Source organism: Aethalodelphis obliquidens, unplaced genomic scaffold, assembly GCF_003676395.1.
Source record: "Aethalodelphis obliquidens isolate GAN/ISIS:26980383/991018 unplaced genomic scaffold, ASM367639v1 scaffold68, whole genome shotgun sequence".
NCBI classification, from domain to species: Eukaryota; Metazoa; Chordata; class Mammalia; order Artiodactyla; family Delphinidae; genus Aethalodelphis; species Aethalodelphis obliquidens.
The window spans coordinates 8,057,615-8,073,711 of record NW_020838012.1 but is presented as its reverse complement, the minus strand read 5'-3'; the positions used below and the strand labels follow the sequence as shown (position 1 = coordinate 8,073,711).

Sequence of the window (16,097 nt, the reverse complement as noted above, 5' to 3'; positions counted from 1 at the left end):
TTTTTTGGCCTTTAAATATGACATCACTGGTAAGGAGGTGTTATAGGTTTGGAATTAACAATAATAGCTAACATTTATTAAACAGATATTATGTGCCAGAAACATAATGAGATCTTTACATATGTTATCTCATTTAATTCTTGAATTATTCTCATTTTGCACATGAGGAAGCTGAGGCTGTGGAAGTTTCCATGAAAGTCGAGTAATAGTGAGGGGAGAATTTAGACTCAGGCTGATTGTAAAGTCCAGATGTCACCACCACACAGTACTGCTGACTAAAATTACAATTCTCCCCCAATTTGCCTTTCAGCTCCAGCCATTACCTTTTTTATTCATAACTAGAACTTATCTAAAATACTTGCGGGGTAGTAACAGCAACATTGCAGTCAACTGTTCTGCATATCTTTTTTTTTTTTTTAACATCTTTATTGGAGTATAATTGCTTTACAATGGTGTGTTAGTTTCTGCTTTATAACAAAGTGAATCAGTTATACATATACATATGTTCCCATACCTCTTCCTTCTTGCGTCTCCCTCCCTCCCACCCTCCCTATCCCACCCCTGAAGGCAGTCACAAAGCACCGAGCTGATCTCCCTGTGCTATGCGGCTGCTTCCCACTAGCTATCTACCTTACGTTTGGTAGTGTATATATGTCCATGCCTCTCTCTCGCTTTGTCACAGCTTACCCTTCCCCCTCCCCATATCCTCAAGTCCATTCTTTAGTAGGTCTGTGTCTTTATTCCTGTCTTACCCCTAGGTTCTTCGTGACAATTTTTTTTTCTTAAATTCCATATATATGTGTTAGCATACGGTATTTGTCTTTCTCTTTCTGACTTACTTCACTCTGTATGACAGACTCTAGGTCCATCCACCTCATTACAAATAGCTCAATTTCGTTTCTTTATATGGCTGAGTAATATCTTTTAGGGAAGCTGCCAGGGAGGGGAAGGGTTAGAGAAGGAGGAAGAGGGGAGAAGGTGGGGGACAGGAAAGGAGGAAAGGGTGTATCAGGTCATCACCTGTGAAGGTTTCGGTGGACATAAGACTGCACGGCCGCTCTTCTCCTCCCCGCCACACCCAGAAACTCAGATAAGATGGCAGGAATTGACCTCTTAGAGGGGGATCCAGAGGTCTGAGCCCAGTGCCTGAAGCTGACCAGCTGACAGCTGTCTAGAGAGTCATGTCGGCTGAATAAAAAAGGACAACCCAAAAGTTGAGAATTATGTTTTATTCAGCAGACTTTCTGAGGTCTTATGCCCAGAGGACAGCCTCTCTGATAGCTCTGAGGGACTGCTCTGAAGGGGTAAAGGAAGAGCCAGCATATAGAGGAATGTTTGCAACAGAAACCAGATAGTTGGAACATCAAAAGATGACTGTTAATTAAAGAAAAAACAGACATTGCAAGTTCATGAGTTTAGCACTTTTCTTATATGGGAAGATACAAGTCTGGGCTCTTTGGAATCAGTCCTTTAGCAGTATGCACCTTACCTAGGGCCAGGATCCTGTTTCTCTCCGTCCTGAATCCCCTCCACAGTCAGAGCAAATGGGATTTGAGGTAGCGTTGAAATATTATATTGGAATAACACTCTTTAGATATAATCACTTTATTATATAAAAGATTATTTTTTTCTTTGGGCCCAGGTTAGCACTCCTCTGGGTTATTTCAGAAAGACATTCAGCACTGAGAGATGAATTTGTCTCTACCCTGCGTCTGCACTGGATTAGACGTCTATGGATTTAAAGGGGGGACAACATGATTGTCCCAAATAAACTATTATTCTTCTGTAAGGCCGGTAATGGATGAAAAAAGCTGCATTCTTTTCTTTCCGAAGTCTGGAGAGAATGGGAAAGGGTAAGGCAGGATATACTGACGTATCCTTTGGCAAGCTTCAGCTTCTGAGTTTGCCCTATGCCTTTCCCAGGATATATGCCACATCAAGAATGCACAGGGGCACAAGAAGAAATTAATCTTGCCATCAGGAACACTTTGCATTTGGAAATTCTCTATTTCAGAAAGCATCAGCTTCCAAGAGGTCGGGCTGCTTTCTTAATTATCTTGGAACACAGCAAATACTCCTAAAGGGAAGTGATTTGCTCTTTAACTCTCGTTCTCCCTGACTGAGTACAAATACTATGGCTTTTAGCAGGTTTTTTTTTTTCTTTTCTTTCTTTCTTTCTTTTTTTTTTTTTTGATGGGCTTGAGAGCTATACAAATAAATCCTTTATGATCTTTTACATTTATTCATTTTTTCCAGGAATGTGCTGAGGTGTCCAGATTGTAAAAGTAGTGTGATGATGACCGAATTGGATGGCAAATGGAAGCAACATCAGGTATCCACCAGCCAGCAGGACACGGGCTTGTCCCATGGCAGCAGAAAGTTGGTCTCTGGGCCAATAGCAAGGCTGAGAAGTGGCCTGATCGGGAAAAGAGCCAGTGCTGACTGCACCCCAGCGCTGCCAGCCCAGCCAGGGCCCAGGCAGAGTCCCGCCCCCTCTGCTGACAGTGCAGAGCCGCCCTGACAAAGGCTCTCTGTAGGCTCTGGGCATAGACCTCCCACAGCTACAGATAAAACAGAAGGAGATTAACACGTGTTAGAAGCTAAACAAATAAGTTAGGGGATAATATTTTTAAATGTTTACATATCTAGATTCTGACCTTTTAAAATTCAATTTCAAGGTATGCAGATATGACGGCAGGAGAAACCCTTAGTCCTGTGCAGCATGTGCTAAAACAGCCCCTGCTTTCTGTGGGTGTCAGGGTCTAAATCTTCCTTAGCTATCAGTTTGTTTCTCAGGAAGTGTGCCAAAGAATTTGCATATGCAGAGGGATGGGGGACCCCAGAGCTTCACTGATTGGGGAGGGCATTACGGATGAGAGTTCGTTCAGAAACTGAAACCACGGTTTCTTCCTCTACTCCTGGCCCTCTTGGTGACTTTCTGCCAGTCTGAAGCAGGAAGTTTCCTCATAACAACAAAGAGATAGAGTGGGACCTAACATGGTTTCTTATGAGTTGTCATCTTTACACCTTTGAATTGGAAATGCCTCTGTAATCTATTAGGCTAACAGAAAATATATGTTGTGATAGCTAAAAGCAAGCTTTTTGGGGTTATTAGATAAGAAGTGTTAAATACCTGTAGAATATCATTAATATTCAATATGTGCTGTTGAATTATGCAATAGATTATTATCTCTACATCTGGATTCAAAAAAAAAAAAACAGAAAGAAAGAAAAGAGGAAAGGAAAAAAGACTCCAGTTACTATCATCTCATATCTCTGAACTTGAACTATTGGAATGATTGCCTTTGCTGTATAAGCAAAGTTAACCTGAATGTACCGGCATTTTCCCTTGGGAGAATGGTATTTAGACCATCACACGATAACCAACTATTTCAAATCTGTTCTGGAAACCAGTTAAATAGAAATAATCTCAAAAAATGAATATTCGGAAAATGACGCTCCCTTTACTCTGGAAAAGGAGTGCTTTGAGCAGCTAGGAGAGCGGCTCTTCCACTGCTCCTTTCCCTCTTCATGGGTTCGTGTTCAGGTTGAAGAACCACGTTACTCCACAGAAGATGACACAGCAAATAACACGAAGAAGTGCTGCGACAGAGAAACAGGACAATGAAGTAAGAATGGGAAAACATTGGTCCCGTGCTGCCGTCCTCTCTGCCCTGCTTCCTAGCCCTCCTCTAACTTCTTACTCACTGGTGGGAAAGCTCTCTCTCTGTTTCTCTCTGTGTCTGTCTGTCTGCCTGTCTCTCTCTCTTTCTCTGTGTCTATCTCTCTTGACTTTTCTTTTTCATTCTGTCCCAGGAAAATGCTTCTCCCTTAACAGTTTACTCATGGCATCTAAAACACAACCATTTCTATGTTCTCAGTATTCTGAAAGACTAAGAATTCTGATTCCTTCATTCTCTAAGCAGATGTTCCTGTGGATGAAAAATGTCACTTGCCATATCAGGAAACAAAGGATGTTGCAGCCATCAAGCCATCAGCCACTATAACCGCTCCAACAGCGAGCTCTGAAGAAACTCAGGGTGGAGACAAACAGGCTGCCAGCCACCAAGTCGTCAGCCACTGCCTCAACAGTGCACCCTGAGGGCATTCAGGATGGGAAAGAGCCAGATACTGGCCCTAGATAGTTGAGGTGCCAAAGGAATGATTTCAATGAGCCCAGACTCTTGCATCTTCCTGTACGTAGAAAAGCTCTAAATTCATTAACTTGAGATGTCTGGTTTTTCTTTAATTAACAGTAATCATCTGATGTTCCAACTACCTGGTTTTTGTTGTAAAAACTCCTGTATATCCTGGCTCCTCCCTTTCCTCTTTGGAACAGTCCCTCAGAGCTCTCTGAGAGGCTGTCTTCTGGGCTTAAGTCCTCAGAAAATCCACTGAATAAAACATAATTCTCAACTTTTAGGTTATGCATTTTTTTTCAGTTGATATCCCCAGTAATTTTAATAGCTTCTAGACTCACTCCATGGAAGTGCTAAATATTGGAAAGTCTCTTGCACAGTGTATATAAACCCTTACAGAGAAGTCTCATGACCACAGCCTTTGGGACACATTACTCAACACAACTTGCCTTGGGCAGGTCAGGGACTGGGATACTGATACCACCCTGGGAAATACTATAAAGATGCAGTAAGGACCAATGAGCTTTCTCAAGGAGTCCCCTATTTCTAGGTTAGAGATCATAACTCAGTGTTAATTAAAAGGCTGAAAAGACACAGGGGAAATAATTCCAGAAAATTTTCAGAGAGTAATTCTTTAGAAACTCCTATGAGACTAGCTACTAAATTCATAATGGTTTCACCAAAAGATCTGATTGTTGGCACTGTATGTTTCAGAAATGCAATTGCCTTAGCAGAATTGGCTGCCTGGGCACGTGGCAGCTTTTTTTTTTTTTTTTTTAAACGTGCTGCCACTATAAGCGTTTGCTATTGTTAGTTATTATACATCATAAAATGTCAGTAAAATGGGAGCAACTATGAAAAATACCCATGACCCAGTTTTTATGAAGTTATAATAAGTAAGGGATTTTTTTTTCTACTGAATATAACAAGTTTAATCTTATCTGTGTGCCAGTAAGAAAGTTGGCGGGGAAGTCTGGAAGGACAAATGCCTCAGATAAGCAGCAAACCACAAGCATTCAATTACGTACAACCGTGTGTAACTCAACCCCAGGGTTTCACTTCTTACTTTGAAGAGATAGGTTTCTTGAAAGAAGTGTGATGAGGCCAGATACATCAAGAGTAAGAAGGAAAGTCATCTCGGGGGGGATTTTTATAGGCAAGGGGGTTACTACCACTATTATTAAGCACCTACTATTCATCAAGCACTGTTCTTGGCGCTTTGCATATTTGATCTCATGTATTCTCAGCAACTCTATGAAGTTGGTATAATTATCTCTGTATTGCAGATGCCTACCATCGGGAAGTTAGGTAAATTTTGCAGTCTCACAGACAGTGGCTTTGGAGAGTCCCAGGCCGTTCTGATTCCAGATCTGAAGCGCATGCTTCTGCCGTTCCTCCTCTAGGTGAGTACCAGGGGCGCTCAATCAAGGACAAGTGAACTCCGAGGAGCGCTGCCTGGAAGATGCCTGAATGAATGAAGGGTAAAATCTCACTGCTGGGCCACAGAAAGGGAGCCTGTGAATTCTACTCTCCTATCTTTAAACCAACCAAATCCCCAGCAAAAAACCCAAACCACAGTGGTATTAGCTCATCACCTCAGTCCCTGGAATTCATGCAGGCAAGCTCCAATTTCATCCTGTTTCTCTGGTCTTGTTTAGCATCTCATCTTGGCTTCCAGTCATTGCCTTTCACCTGCTTACATCCTCGGCTCCTTCTGTCCACACCTCCTCCATATGCTCCATTGGACGGGATTCTGTGATTCTGATTTGTGTGTTTCAGCTTCTGCCTTTCACTCATGTGAGTAAAACCTGTGGGCCAGGCCTCTTGCCGCACAGATTTTGGCCAGGAAGGATACTGTACCATGTTCAGAGATGAATGTTTAATCACTAGTAACTATATTTGGACATTTTCCTAAAAGTTGTTAAGCTATTGCTTTTCAAGCTGGTAAAACCATTTTGTGTTTCATTTTATTTTATTTTAAATCCATAAGTTTGGTTCTTTGTCAGTTTAATCATTTGGTAACTTAATTCTTTCTTCATTTCCCACTGGGGACCCCGGGAGTGATGGCTCAACAATGCTCAGCCCCGTGGTTCCTTCCTTCAGTTGGGCTTCTACTTCCTGCAAGTAGAGGTGGAATTCCTGAGTCAGACCCTAGAGATGATGTGGCAGGGACATGGGACAAAAAGAGGTATTCTATTCGGGTGGCTGGGGAGGAGTGGGTAGAACTTCCTATGGTCCAGCTGGGTCCAGACAGTCTTGTTCCTTTACCAGGACTCCCCCGCAATGCTCACCTGGGATGAGGCTGCAGCACCTCTCTCTCCAAGTCATGCAGAAGGAAGCAGAATCTAGAGCATTTAAAATCGCTTATTTTCCTTCCCTTACAGAGGTCCAAGATGAATATGCTGAGAATTAATAGCTTTAAAGAAATGGCTTAACAACTTTTAGAAAAATGTCCAAATATAGTCATGATGATTAAATACATTTTTCTGATCACAGTTAATATTTACCAATTCAAGTAGAAACTTTTCAGTTTGTATCGATTTTTGTTTCAAAATTTTAAACATCACTTTCAGTTTGTTAACACTCTAGCATCTAAATTTAATGTCTTTTTGGATTTTTAACTTTAACTTAGCTTTAATTTTTAAAGCTAAGATTCCTTAGCTTTCCTTACAACTTTACATAGATCATGACTAAATATCAAATTAATTTGAGGAACAAATCGCCCAATCCATTAAAGTGTTCCCTGCAAAATATCCTTACTACCTTTCTGTTGATTTGAGCAGTTTTCTGTTTTTAAGTTGAAACTTTCTGCAAACTGTTACTTATCTTTCTGTTTCTGAAATTCTTGATAGAAACCAAAATATCAGCATTTTATCTCTGATAGGACTCTTGGCTAATTCTGATTTATTTCTGATGCTCTTCCATTTTAAATTTCATTTAATGAAAATTCAATTTAATTCTAAATGAATTTTAATTAAAATTTAATTTTCTGTGTTTTACAATGTAAATTAAACTAAAAATCACTTGCTAAAAATGTAATTTAAGGCTGACATGCCATTCGGGGAATTGGTAAAATGATTCTAAGTGTGCTTACATTTTGGAAAGAATCATTTCATGACAAAATATCTGAAAAAATCAAAAGTCACATGCTGAATGCCAAAATTTGGATGGAAAAAGTGGTTCATATTGGTACATCCAGTAAATTTATTATTTGCCACCATTTTAGCATTCTATTAGGATTATTTTATCAGGTAGCTAATCAAGCTCAATTTAGCCAATATGCAGAAGAATATATTTGATTACATGTAATAAAAAATATTTTTATTAAAACTACTTAAAACTACAGTTTGTAAATTTTTGTCATTCTGCAAAGTAATTAGTTCAAGAATTGATTTTTAGTGAATTGGCCTGCCTCCCTATCCAGGACTCTGTAGTTAAAAATACAAACAAGAACATCAATAATAATGGCAACATTTATCGTCAATAGACAGTGAACCAGCGCCTGGGCTTGGTACTCTGCCGTAATTGTCTTCACTGAATACAAACAACTTTTCAAATAAGGTATTATTATTATAATTTTACAGAGAAGGGATTTGGGGTTCAAAGAAGTTAATAATATAAATTGATCTGGGGAGGAAGAATCAAAACTTCTTGTCTCAGTGGCCAGGTTGCCTAATATAGTTCCCAAGCTGTGAAATGCAAGATGGAAATGATCCACCTCTGCCCTAGATCTATAAAGATTGAGATGAAGAAAGAGGTTCCTCCTGTTTCACTGTCTAAGTAGAAAGAGTCCAGCAGTTCCACAGATTGTAGCATCTGGGGCAAACTGCAGGTGGACTGGGAAGGTTTCCAGCCCATTAATTGCTGAGGGTGTGGGAGCGGCAGTAGAGGTGACACAGCTGATAGGTCAGGTCTGGGCATCTAGCTTGCAGGGGGTTAGAGACTGGCCTCTCCAGGTCATGGCTGCAGCTCCACATTCAGCATAGTCAGCTGCCTGCTGGTCCCAGCGCCTCAGCACAGTTCTCCATTCTTCCCCTCTAAGGCCGTTAGGTCTGATAGATACAAAGGGATGGGTTGTGGCTCCTAAGAGCAGCCTGGAACGGATTATTCTCTGGAATGATGTCAGTCAACCCTGCATGGCTGGGAGGAAAGTGAGGTCTCTTGTCTTCTAACCTCAAAGCGTAGAACTGAAGGGCATGTGCTCAAATCCGGTTCAAGGGATCCAGCTGTCAAGGTCCACAGACCAAGAGGGATGCATATGGGATGCTTTTGACTGGCATCTAGCAAGCTTTTGTTTGGGTAGATTGGGATGAGATGTTTATGGGCTGAAATGTTGTATGAGTCTTAGTTCTTTATTAATACCAGCCAGAAAATAACCCCTCCTCCCTTTCCTATCACTTTCTGTAACTGTCACTGACCAGCCTGGAGTGATTATCCTGAATTTTTCTACCCCAGTGACGGGTCTGGGTGTAACTGGTGATTGCTATGTGCTCTGCCATTCTTGCCTCAATGCTGCTTCCCCTCTCCTGCTGCAGCTTCAGGAAGAACAGAGCTAGAGAATGAAGGGAAAGGGACCTGGGAAGATTTCCTTTTCCTTCTTATTTATTTAGTTATATAGCAGGTTCTTATTAGCTATCTATTTTATACATATTGTGTATATATATCAATCCCAATCTCCCAATTCATCATACCACCACAGCCCCCCACTTTCTCCTTTTCCTTCTGCTCGAGATGACATGACACAATATCTGTCAGATTATTTTTCCCTTCTAATACCTCATCTCATACCCTTCTCAGAATGAATGTTTCTAGTTAGTGAGATGACAAGTTTTTATATATGATTTTTTAGTTTATTTTTTAAAATTTACAAATCAGTGTTTTTTTTAATATATTCACAAAGTTGTACAACCCTCACAAAGTTGTATAACAGAAAATTATCACAATCCTCAAAAGAAACCCTCTTCCCATTAGTCCCCTTTCTCCTCCCTTCCCAAGCCCCTGGCAACCACTCATCCACCTACTGTGTCTATTGATTTGCCTTTTCTGAAAATTTCATAAATATAGAATCACAATATATGACTTTTTGCTTCTGGCTTCTTTCACTTAACATGATGTTTTCTGTTTTCGTCTATGATACAGGCTACAGCCTGTATCAGGACTTCATTCCTTCCTATGGCTGAATAATATTCCAGTGTGTGAATATACCCCATTTGTTTATCCATTCATCAGTTGATGGAAATTTCACTTGTTTCCATTTTTTGGCTATCATGAATAATGCTGTTATAAATGTTCATATACAAGTTTATGTGGACATATGTTTTCATTTCTCTTGGGTAATACTAAGCAGTAGAATTGTTGGGTCATATTGTACTCTATATTTAAATTCCTGAGGAACTAACTACCACATTGTTTTCCCCAGTGGCTGCCCCATTTTACATTCCCACCGACAATGGTACAGAGTGAAGCAAGATAATAAATTAGTGCCAAGTAAGGCAAGTAAATTACTGAAAGTAGAAATGGACAATGTCATTAGTGTGTGAGATTAAAATGAAAAAGAAAATACTACAGTTAGTGACTGCAAGGCGAGATGGGAGATGGTGTTGCTTAAAAGAAGAAATAAAAAACTGTTTTGATTCACTGATGTCAGTGAACAAAGTGGGATTTGTACACATAACAAACACTAAGCTAGGAAACTGCCTTCCATGTGCAAGAACAAGAAACTAGGAGAAGAAAGGATATCCTGAAATATTCAAGGAAGCTTTCCTTTTTCTGCCAACCTGAGAGATAACAATAGGGGATTTCGAGGAAGAGAGTTTTTAAATGTTTGTAGACTATTTTTGTTTCTGTCAAAATTCCTCAGGTGAACAAAGGAAATCAATATAAATGACAGAGGTCTCTGATACATTTAGGAAATGCAGAACAATGGCAACAGTAAGAGCTGGACAGATCCTAACTGATACAGAAGTGGTGGAAAATTCCATTACCTTCTGAATATTTATCCCTGAGACTACAGTAGAACATCTACTGCTAACATTCATTCAGTCAGTGCAACGCTGAGTTAAAATGGTTTAATCAATCAAACACATGAGTCAAATTTTTACCCCCATACCCAGGAGAAGCAGTCTTTCACAGATGTTTTATACATATAGGATCACCTGGAAAAGAGACATGTTCTCAGCTAAGTATGGAGAAGACTTGATTAGAATGACCTACAAATATTTTGGGGCATTAGTCTTAGCTATTAGGATGTTCTGCATAAAACCCCCAGAAGTTAATAGGAATTAATACTGTAAATCAGATCTATGATCAACCAGAATAGGATTAGGCCCCAATTAAGACTACAGGGATGGTTTATGGGATGACACCTGAGATTCTGGCTCTCAACCTGCACATAAGGAACATACTAGAACTCTTTCTCATACTTTCAGAGCCCATGTTTGATCTGTCACACCCATAAACCTTTTACAAAATTTCATCGTATGTATACTTTTTTCTTTTCTCTTTCTCTTTCTGGCTGTGCCGTGTGGCTTGTGGGATCTTAGTTCCCCAACCAGGGATCGAACCTGTGCCCTGTGCAGTGAAAGCGTGGAATCCTAACCACTGAACAGCCAGGGAATTCCCAAAATTTCATTATATTTTGACTTGCCATACATATTTGTTGAGATTGGGTTTCACTACATGTTGCAGAGTCCCAGAATACCAATGGCTTAAACAAGATAAAATTTTATACCTTTCATGTAAAGTCCAGAGGTGTACAATGCAGGGTTGATATGGCAGCACTAATCCACGGTGACCCAGCCTTTGCCCGCTCACTAGGCTACTTCCATCGTGTGTGCCTGTATCTTCGTGGTACAGCCATCACAGCTGTGTCCCAGGCAGTAGGAAGGAGGAAGAGACAAGCAGCGGCAGGTGTGCCCGAGCTTATTCATAAGGAGGATTAGAGAAGCTGCCAGAGCCAACTTCCACTCCCATCTCACCTAAGAACATAATCACATGACCACACCAAACGGCAAGGAAGGCTGGGAAACCCAGTTTTAATGCCCGAAACCATTTGCCCAACAGAAAGAAAATGTAGGTTTCCATTTTGGTAATTTGTTTCAATTACCATGAAAGAAAGGGACAACAAATACAGGGGGGCAGACTACAATACTTGCCACATTTTGCAAGTAAAGTACTAGTCTAGGTTGGGTATTGTAATTCTTCCTTTTAGTTTCCCTACGTTTACTTTTTTGAGTTTCAGTGTTGGCTTCGACTTCTACTGTAACTGGCTTGATCCCTGGGAGCTCCAGCCATGGAAATGAAAACTAGATAAGTGTGCACTTCATGGAGTAACAGTGAAAACGTTTCCTCTCAGTATCACACTATTATCACTGAATGGTTATACTTATCTCTTGTGCCCTCTTCCTGTGATTATTGACTTTAGTTTTTTAATTTTTAACAAATTATCAAATTTAGCTACTCAGTAAATCATCTTTCCAGACTGATTCCTAAACGTCATTGTCTGTTTGCGTGACAGCCATCTCCACATCACTATGAACACTTTGGATGCTCTCTGGACCTTCTGAAGCACGGATGTCTCTTCTGTGACAAATGTCAGATGTGAGTAAATGAACTTTACCTCAATGGAGAGAGAGACACACTTTGCATAAATGATCAAAATTCATCAGTGGTTTGCCAACTTATGGATCATGAAAAGGAACTATCCTCTATGGCCAAAAAGATGGGAATAGATAGTGTCCTTTAAAATCTGGGGCTACAGGTAATAATAGGCGTTTTGTATTTGAAAGTTGCTAAGAGAGTAGATCTTAAAAGTTTTTATCACAGGAAAAAAAAATTATAACTGTGTGCCAATGGATGTTAGCTAAACCTATTGTGGTGATCATTTTTCAATAAACACATACATCAAATCATTATGTTGTATACCTGCAACTAATATAAACTTATATGTCAATTATATCACAATTTTAAAAAGTAAAATAAAACGTGGGAATATAATTACAGAAAAAGTTGATAGTGAAACATCATAAACATTGAAAGAAAATCTTGCTTCAGGTGCCAATTAAAGTGGGCTACCAAGTTAAAGAAGAAAAAAATAGTCTATTTAAACTATATAAATATAAGAAGGATATTTTGGGAACAGAATTATTCCTCAAAATTATTCATCCAAATCTTTTTATTTTGTCGATGAGGTTACTGAGATGCAGGGAACTGAGCTGAAAACACTACTGAAATTAATTATAAACCTCTTGAGGATATCATTTCTATTTTTGTCATTATTGAATAATAGTCACCTGTAAAATCTGACAAGATTTTGTCAGATTCTCACAGGGATACAAATGATTAAAAATAATGTAAATCATTAATTAATGTAAAACCCTTAGTAATATAAATTTGGGAGCAAATTCCTAAACTTCTAAAAATGAGGGGAAAGAATTATTCATAAAAAGACATAGTTCAGAGGATGAGATTGACATTTAAGTATAATACTGTCCTTTTTGTGCATGTAAAAGAGCCAGTCAATATTTAAGTGTAATTGTCTAACTACTAACATTTAAAAGAAAAAAAATTATCTAACTACTAACATTTAAGAGAAAAAAAAAGAAAATTGGTTTTTTTTCATCATTTATTTCCTACACTCTCATCTCTTCACAGTAGGCAAGATATAAATTTTTCTTGGTGAAATCTAATGAAGAAACCCACCAACCTGCCCATCAGGGCCGAAGCCAGGGCATCTATCGGCTAACAATTACAAGTTGTATTTAGTCCCATTTATTTGTAAATTAGCTTCTTCTTTTCAGTATATTCTTCCAAAAGAAGGTTTGGAAAATATTTTATCTGCTTCTATTGGTTAAGGAACATTTTCTTTCTTGCTTTGATTGCCTAATGAAGAAAACAATAACTATGATCAATTTAAACAAGACCACAGATAATCTAACCGTGAAGCTAAAATAATTGCTAACTTTCCATCATTTCTGCATCTTCCATAGAATGACCTTCAGCCTGAAAAGTTCACTGAGAAAGTCAGTAACAATTCCTGTCATTGCTTTGTATCCCTGATCATTGTGCTCAGAAAAGAGCTGACGTGACCAGTGCACTGAAGATGTCGTTCCTGGTTCTTTTAAAGGGCATCTCTGTCAATTTTGCTGCTGTGGACATCTATCCTTCCTTAAGAGTCATAAGTTAAAATTGAAGAATTTATGAAAAGTTGTTATTGAGGTGATATTAAGATATAGTAGCCTTTAATGTATTATCACATTCTTAACGAATGTTACTGGGATGGCAAAATAAGGCAAGAAACAATAAAAAAATGGGAACAGAAGGGATTTCATAGGATTTGTCCTTGGTTTGTCATTCTCTCTCTCCCTCTTTCTTTTTCTCCCTTCCCTTCTTTCTCCCTTCTTAGAAACTGGTTGTTGAAAACCTGTTACTGAATGATTTTGTAATGGCAGAACATGCTCTGGCAACATATCAAATGCTTGAAAAAATTAACGTGAGGAACAGGCTGGCAGCTTGCTGAATTCATTTAAAAGACAGCAACTGTTATGAAATAAACAATCAAAAGTGAACACTAGCTGGATTTTAAAGTAAAATTTCGTACTTAATTGAAGACTGGTATTAATTGAACTAATTCTTCAATGCATAAGGGCCATTTTCACACTGTCAAAGTATTGTTTATAGAATGAGTTATGTCTTCTTATGCACTCTCTGGAGGGATTGTAAAGAGCTTGTGACCATTTTTGAACGGTTAAAATACTCAGTACATCATCACCAAGATGTCCTTCTAGGAAAGAATTTCATTTAAATCCAGTTAAAGTAGACTTTAATATTCATAAGAGGATAGAATTGTCATCTGAATAAATCTATCATGCAGATAGATAGATAGATTCTTGTGGCAAGAATTAAATAAAGTCCAGAAGCTTAACATTTTACTGGAATTTTTTCTTTCAAAAACTGGAAATAAAAATAATTTAATCTTTCAGTTCATGGAAATGAGCTTATAAAACTTTCAGACCACAATGGTAAGGTAGATGCACAGAAAAAGGGGAAATTTAAAAAATCATGAGGTTTGGGGGTTTTCATTTGTTTGTTTGTTTAATTCTATGCAAATAACTTTGAAAACCTGAATAACATAAAGAATATTTTGAAAAATATAACTTACCAAAACTTAACCAAAAGATTAGAAAAAAAAATCTAGGCAGATAGATTTCCAAAAAATAAATAAAGTAGTCCAAAAGTTGCTTTTGTTTCTTCAAACGTTTTCCTGGGAGAATTCTATAAAATCTTTAGAGAACATATAATTCCAATGTTATTTAAATTGTTTCAGATCATAGAGAAGGGGAAAAGTCCCTAAGTGCATTTAATAAAGCAAGTAAAACATTTATACCAAAGGAATGACAAAGATCACAAACAAGGAAATCTATAAACCAATCTCATTTATTAATAAAGTTCAAAATCCAAAATAAAATATTAGCAAATAAAACTAAGTAGTTCCTGAGAGGAGACCAAGATGGCCGAGTAGAAAGATGTAGAACTCACCTCCCCCCATGAATGTATCAATCATACATCTACCTGTGGAACAAAAACTAACCAGAGACTGGAAGAAAGATTCCTGTACAACCAGGGCTATAACAAAGGAACACATGGAATCGGGTAGAAAGGGAGGAGAAGGAATCAGGTTGTGAACTGTGCCCCTGGGAGGGGACTCAGAAGAAGAGGAACATTGCTTGGGTGGAGATTCTCCCTGGGGAGTGAGCAGTTCAAGCCACATACTGGGCACCACCGCCCTGGGCTCAGACACAGGTAAGACAAGTCCCCTTGCTTTGTTGGAGGGGCAGTGACTAACAGACGGGCTGAGGGAAGCCTGTACCCCACTCATGAGAAGCACGCACATGTTTGCTTATTCCTTTAACAGGGTAGGGGGGCAGATTGAAACTGCAGGTTTCCCGCAGCCTCTCTGGAGAATGCGCCTGCCTGAGCTAAGCATCTTCTCTGGCCCCGCCTGTTTCATGACACAGCTCTACAATATGACCAGGACAAGAGTGGCAGTGGCTGAGGGGAGAGCTCAGCTGTGAGGGATAAAGGCAACTCAGACCTGGAGTAGCATCTGAGCAGGGCGGGGGACAGTCACTACTAGTGCTTAAACAGGCAGCAGCACATCAGAAGCCATCCAGGTCACTGAATGTGACCAGGGCAGCCACTGTCCATGCCCAGATCCATGCTGAGCACTTGCACCAGCCCCTCTTGCTCCAGCACTACTCCCCTCTGGGTTGAAGATGCCAGTTCTGGGAGAGGGGAGAGCACACACTTAAAGGGAACAGAGCCAGCTCAAACCCAACAGTCAGGGCTTCTACTCCAGCAACTTGGGACCCACTCTCACCCTGGATATGGTGTGATGGCCATTGAGCAGAGGTGAAGCCTAGCACAGCAATCAGACAAGAAAAATAAATAAAAGGCATCCAAATGGAAAAGGAAGAAGTAAAATTGGAAGGAAGTATATTGTATGATATAATACAATACATAGAAAACCCTAAAATCTCCACCCAAAACTATTAGGACTAATAAATGAATTCAGCCAAGTTTTGTGATATAAGATTAATACATAGAAATCTGTTGCATTTCTTTACACTAACAATAAAATATCAGAAAGAGAAAGCAAGAAAACAATCCTGTTTAAAATCACATCAAATAGAATAAAATACCTAGCAAAAATTTTACCCAAGGAGGTGAAAAATCAATATTCTGAAAATCATAAAGCACTGATGAAGGAAACTGAAGGTGATTTAAAAATTGAAAGATAGGGACTCCACTGGTGGTCCAATGGTAAAGAATCCACCCTCCAATGCAGAGGGTGCAGGTTCGGTCCCTGGTTGGGGAACTAAGATCCCACATGCCGTGGAGGAACTAAGCCTGTGCTCTGCAACTACTGAGCTCGTGTGTCTCAATGAGAGATCCCCTGTG

The 16,097-nt window shown here is 39.3% G+C and overlaps 2 long non-coding RNA genes across 2 annotated transcripts in view; one reads left to right on the top strand and one right to left on the bottom strand.

Moving 5' to 3' along the window:
- LOC113611125 (uncharacterized) overlaps positions 1–4,190 on the top strand; it is a 30,118-nt gene extending 25,928 nt beyond the window's left edge. The window contains exons 2-3 of the long non-coding RNA XR_003429357.1: positions 2,257–3,629; positions 3,927–4,190. This is a non-coding gene — a long non-coding RNA (uncharacterized LOC113611125). The remainder of the gene's footprint in view (positions 1–2,256; positions 3,630–3,926) is intronic.
- On the bottom strand, positions 3,503–12,382 carry LOC113611124 (uncharacterized). Its single transcript, XR_003429356.1, has 3 exons — positions 10,870–12,382; positions 5,434–5,605; positions 3,503–3,603 (listed from the first exon to the last, which is right to left on the bottom strand). It is a non-coding gene; the product is annotated as an uncharacterized LOC113611124 (long non-coding RNA).
- Positions 12,383–16,097: the final 3,715 nt, after the last annotated feature.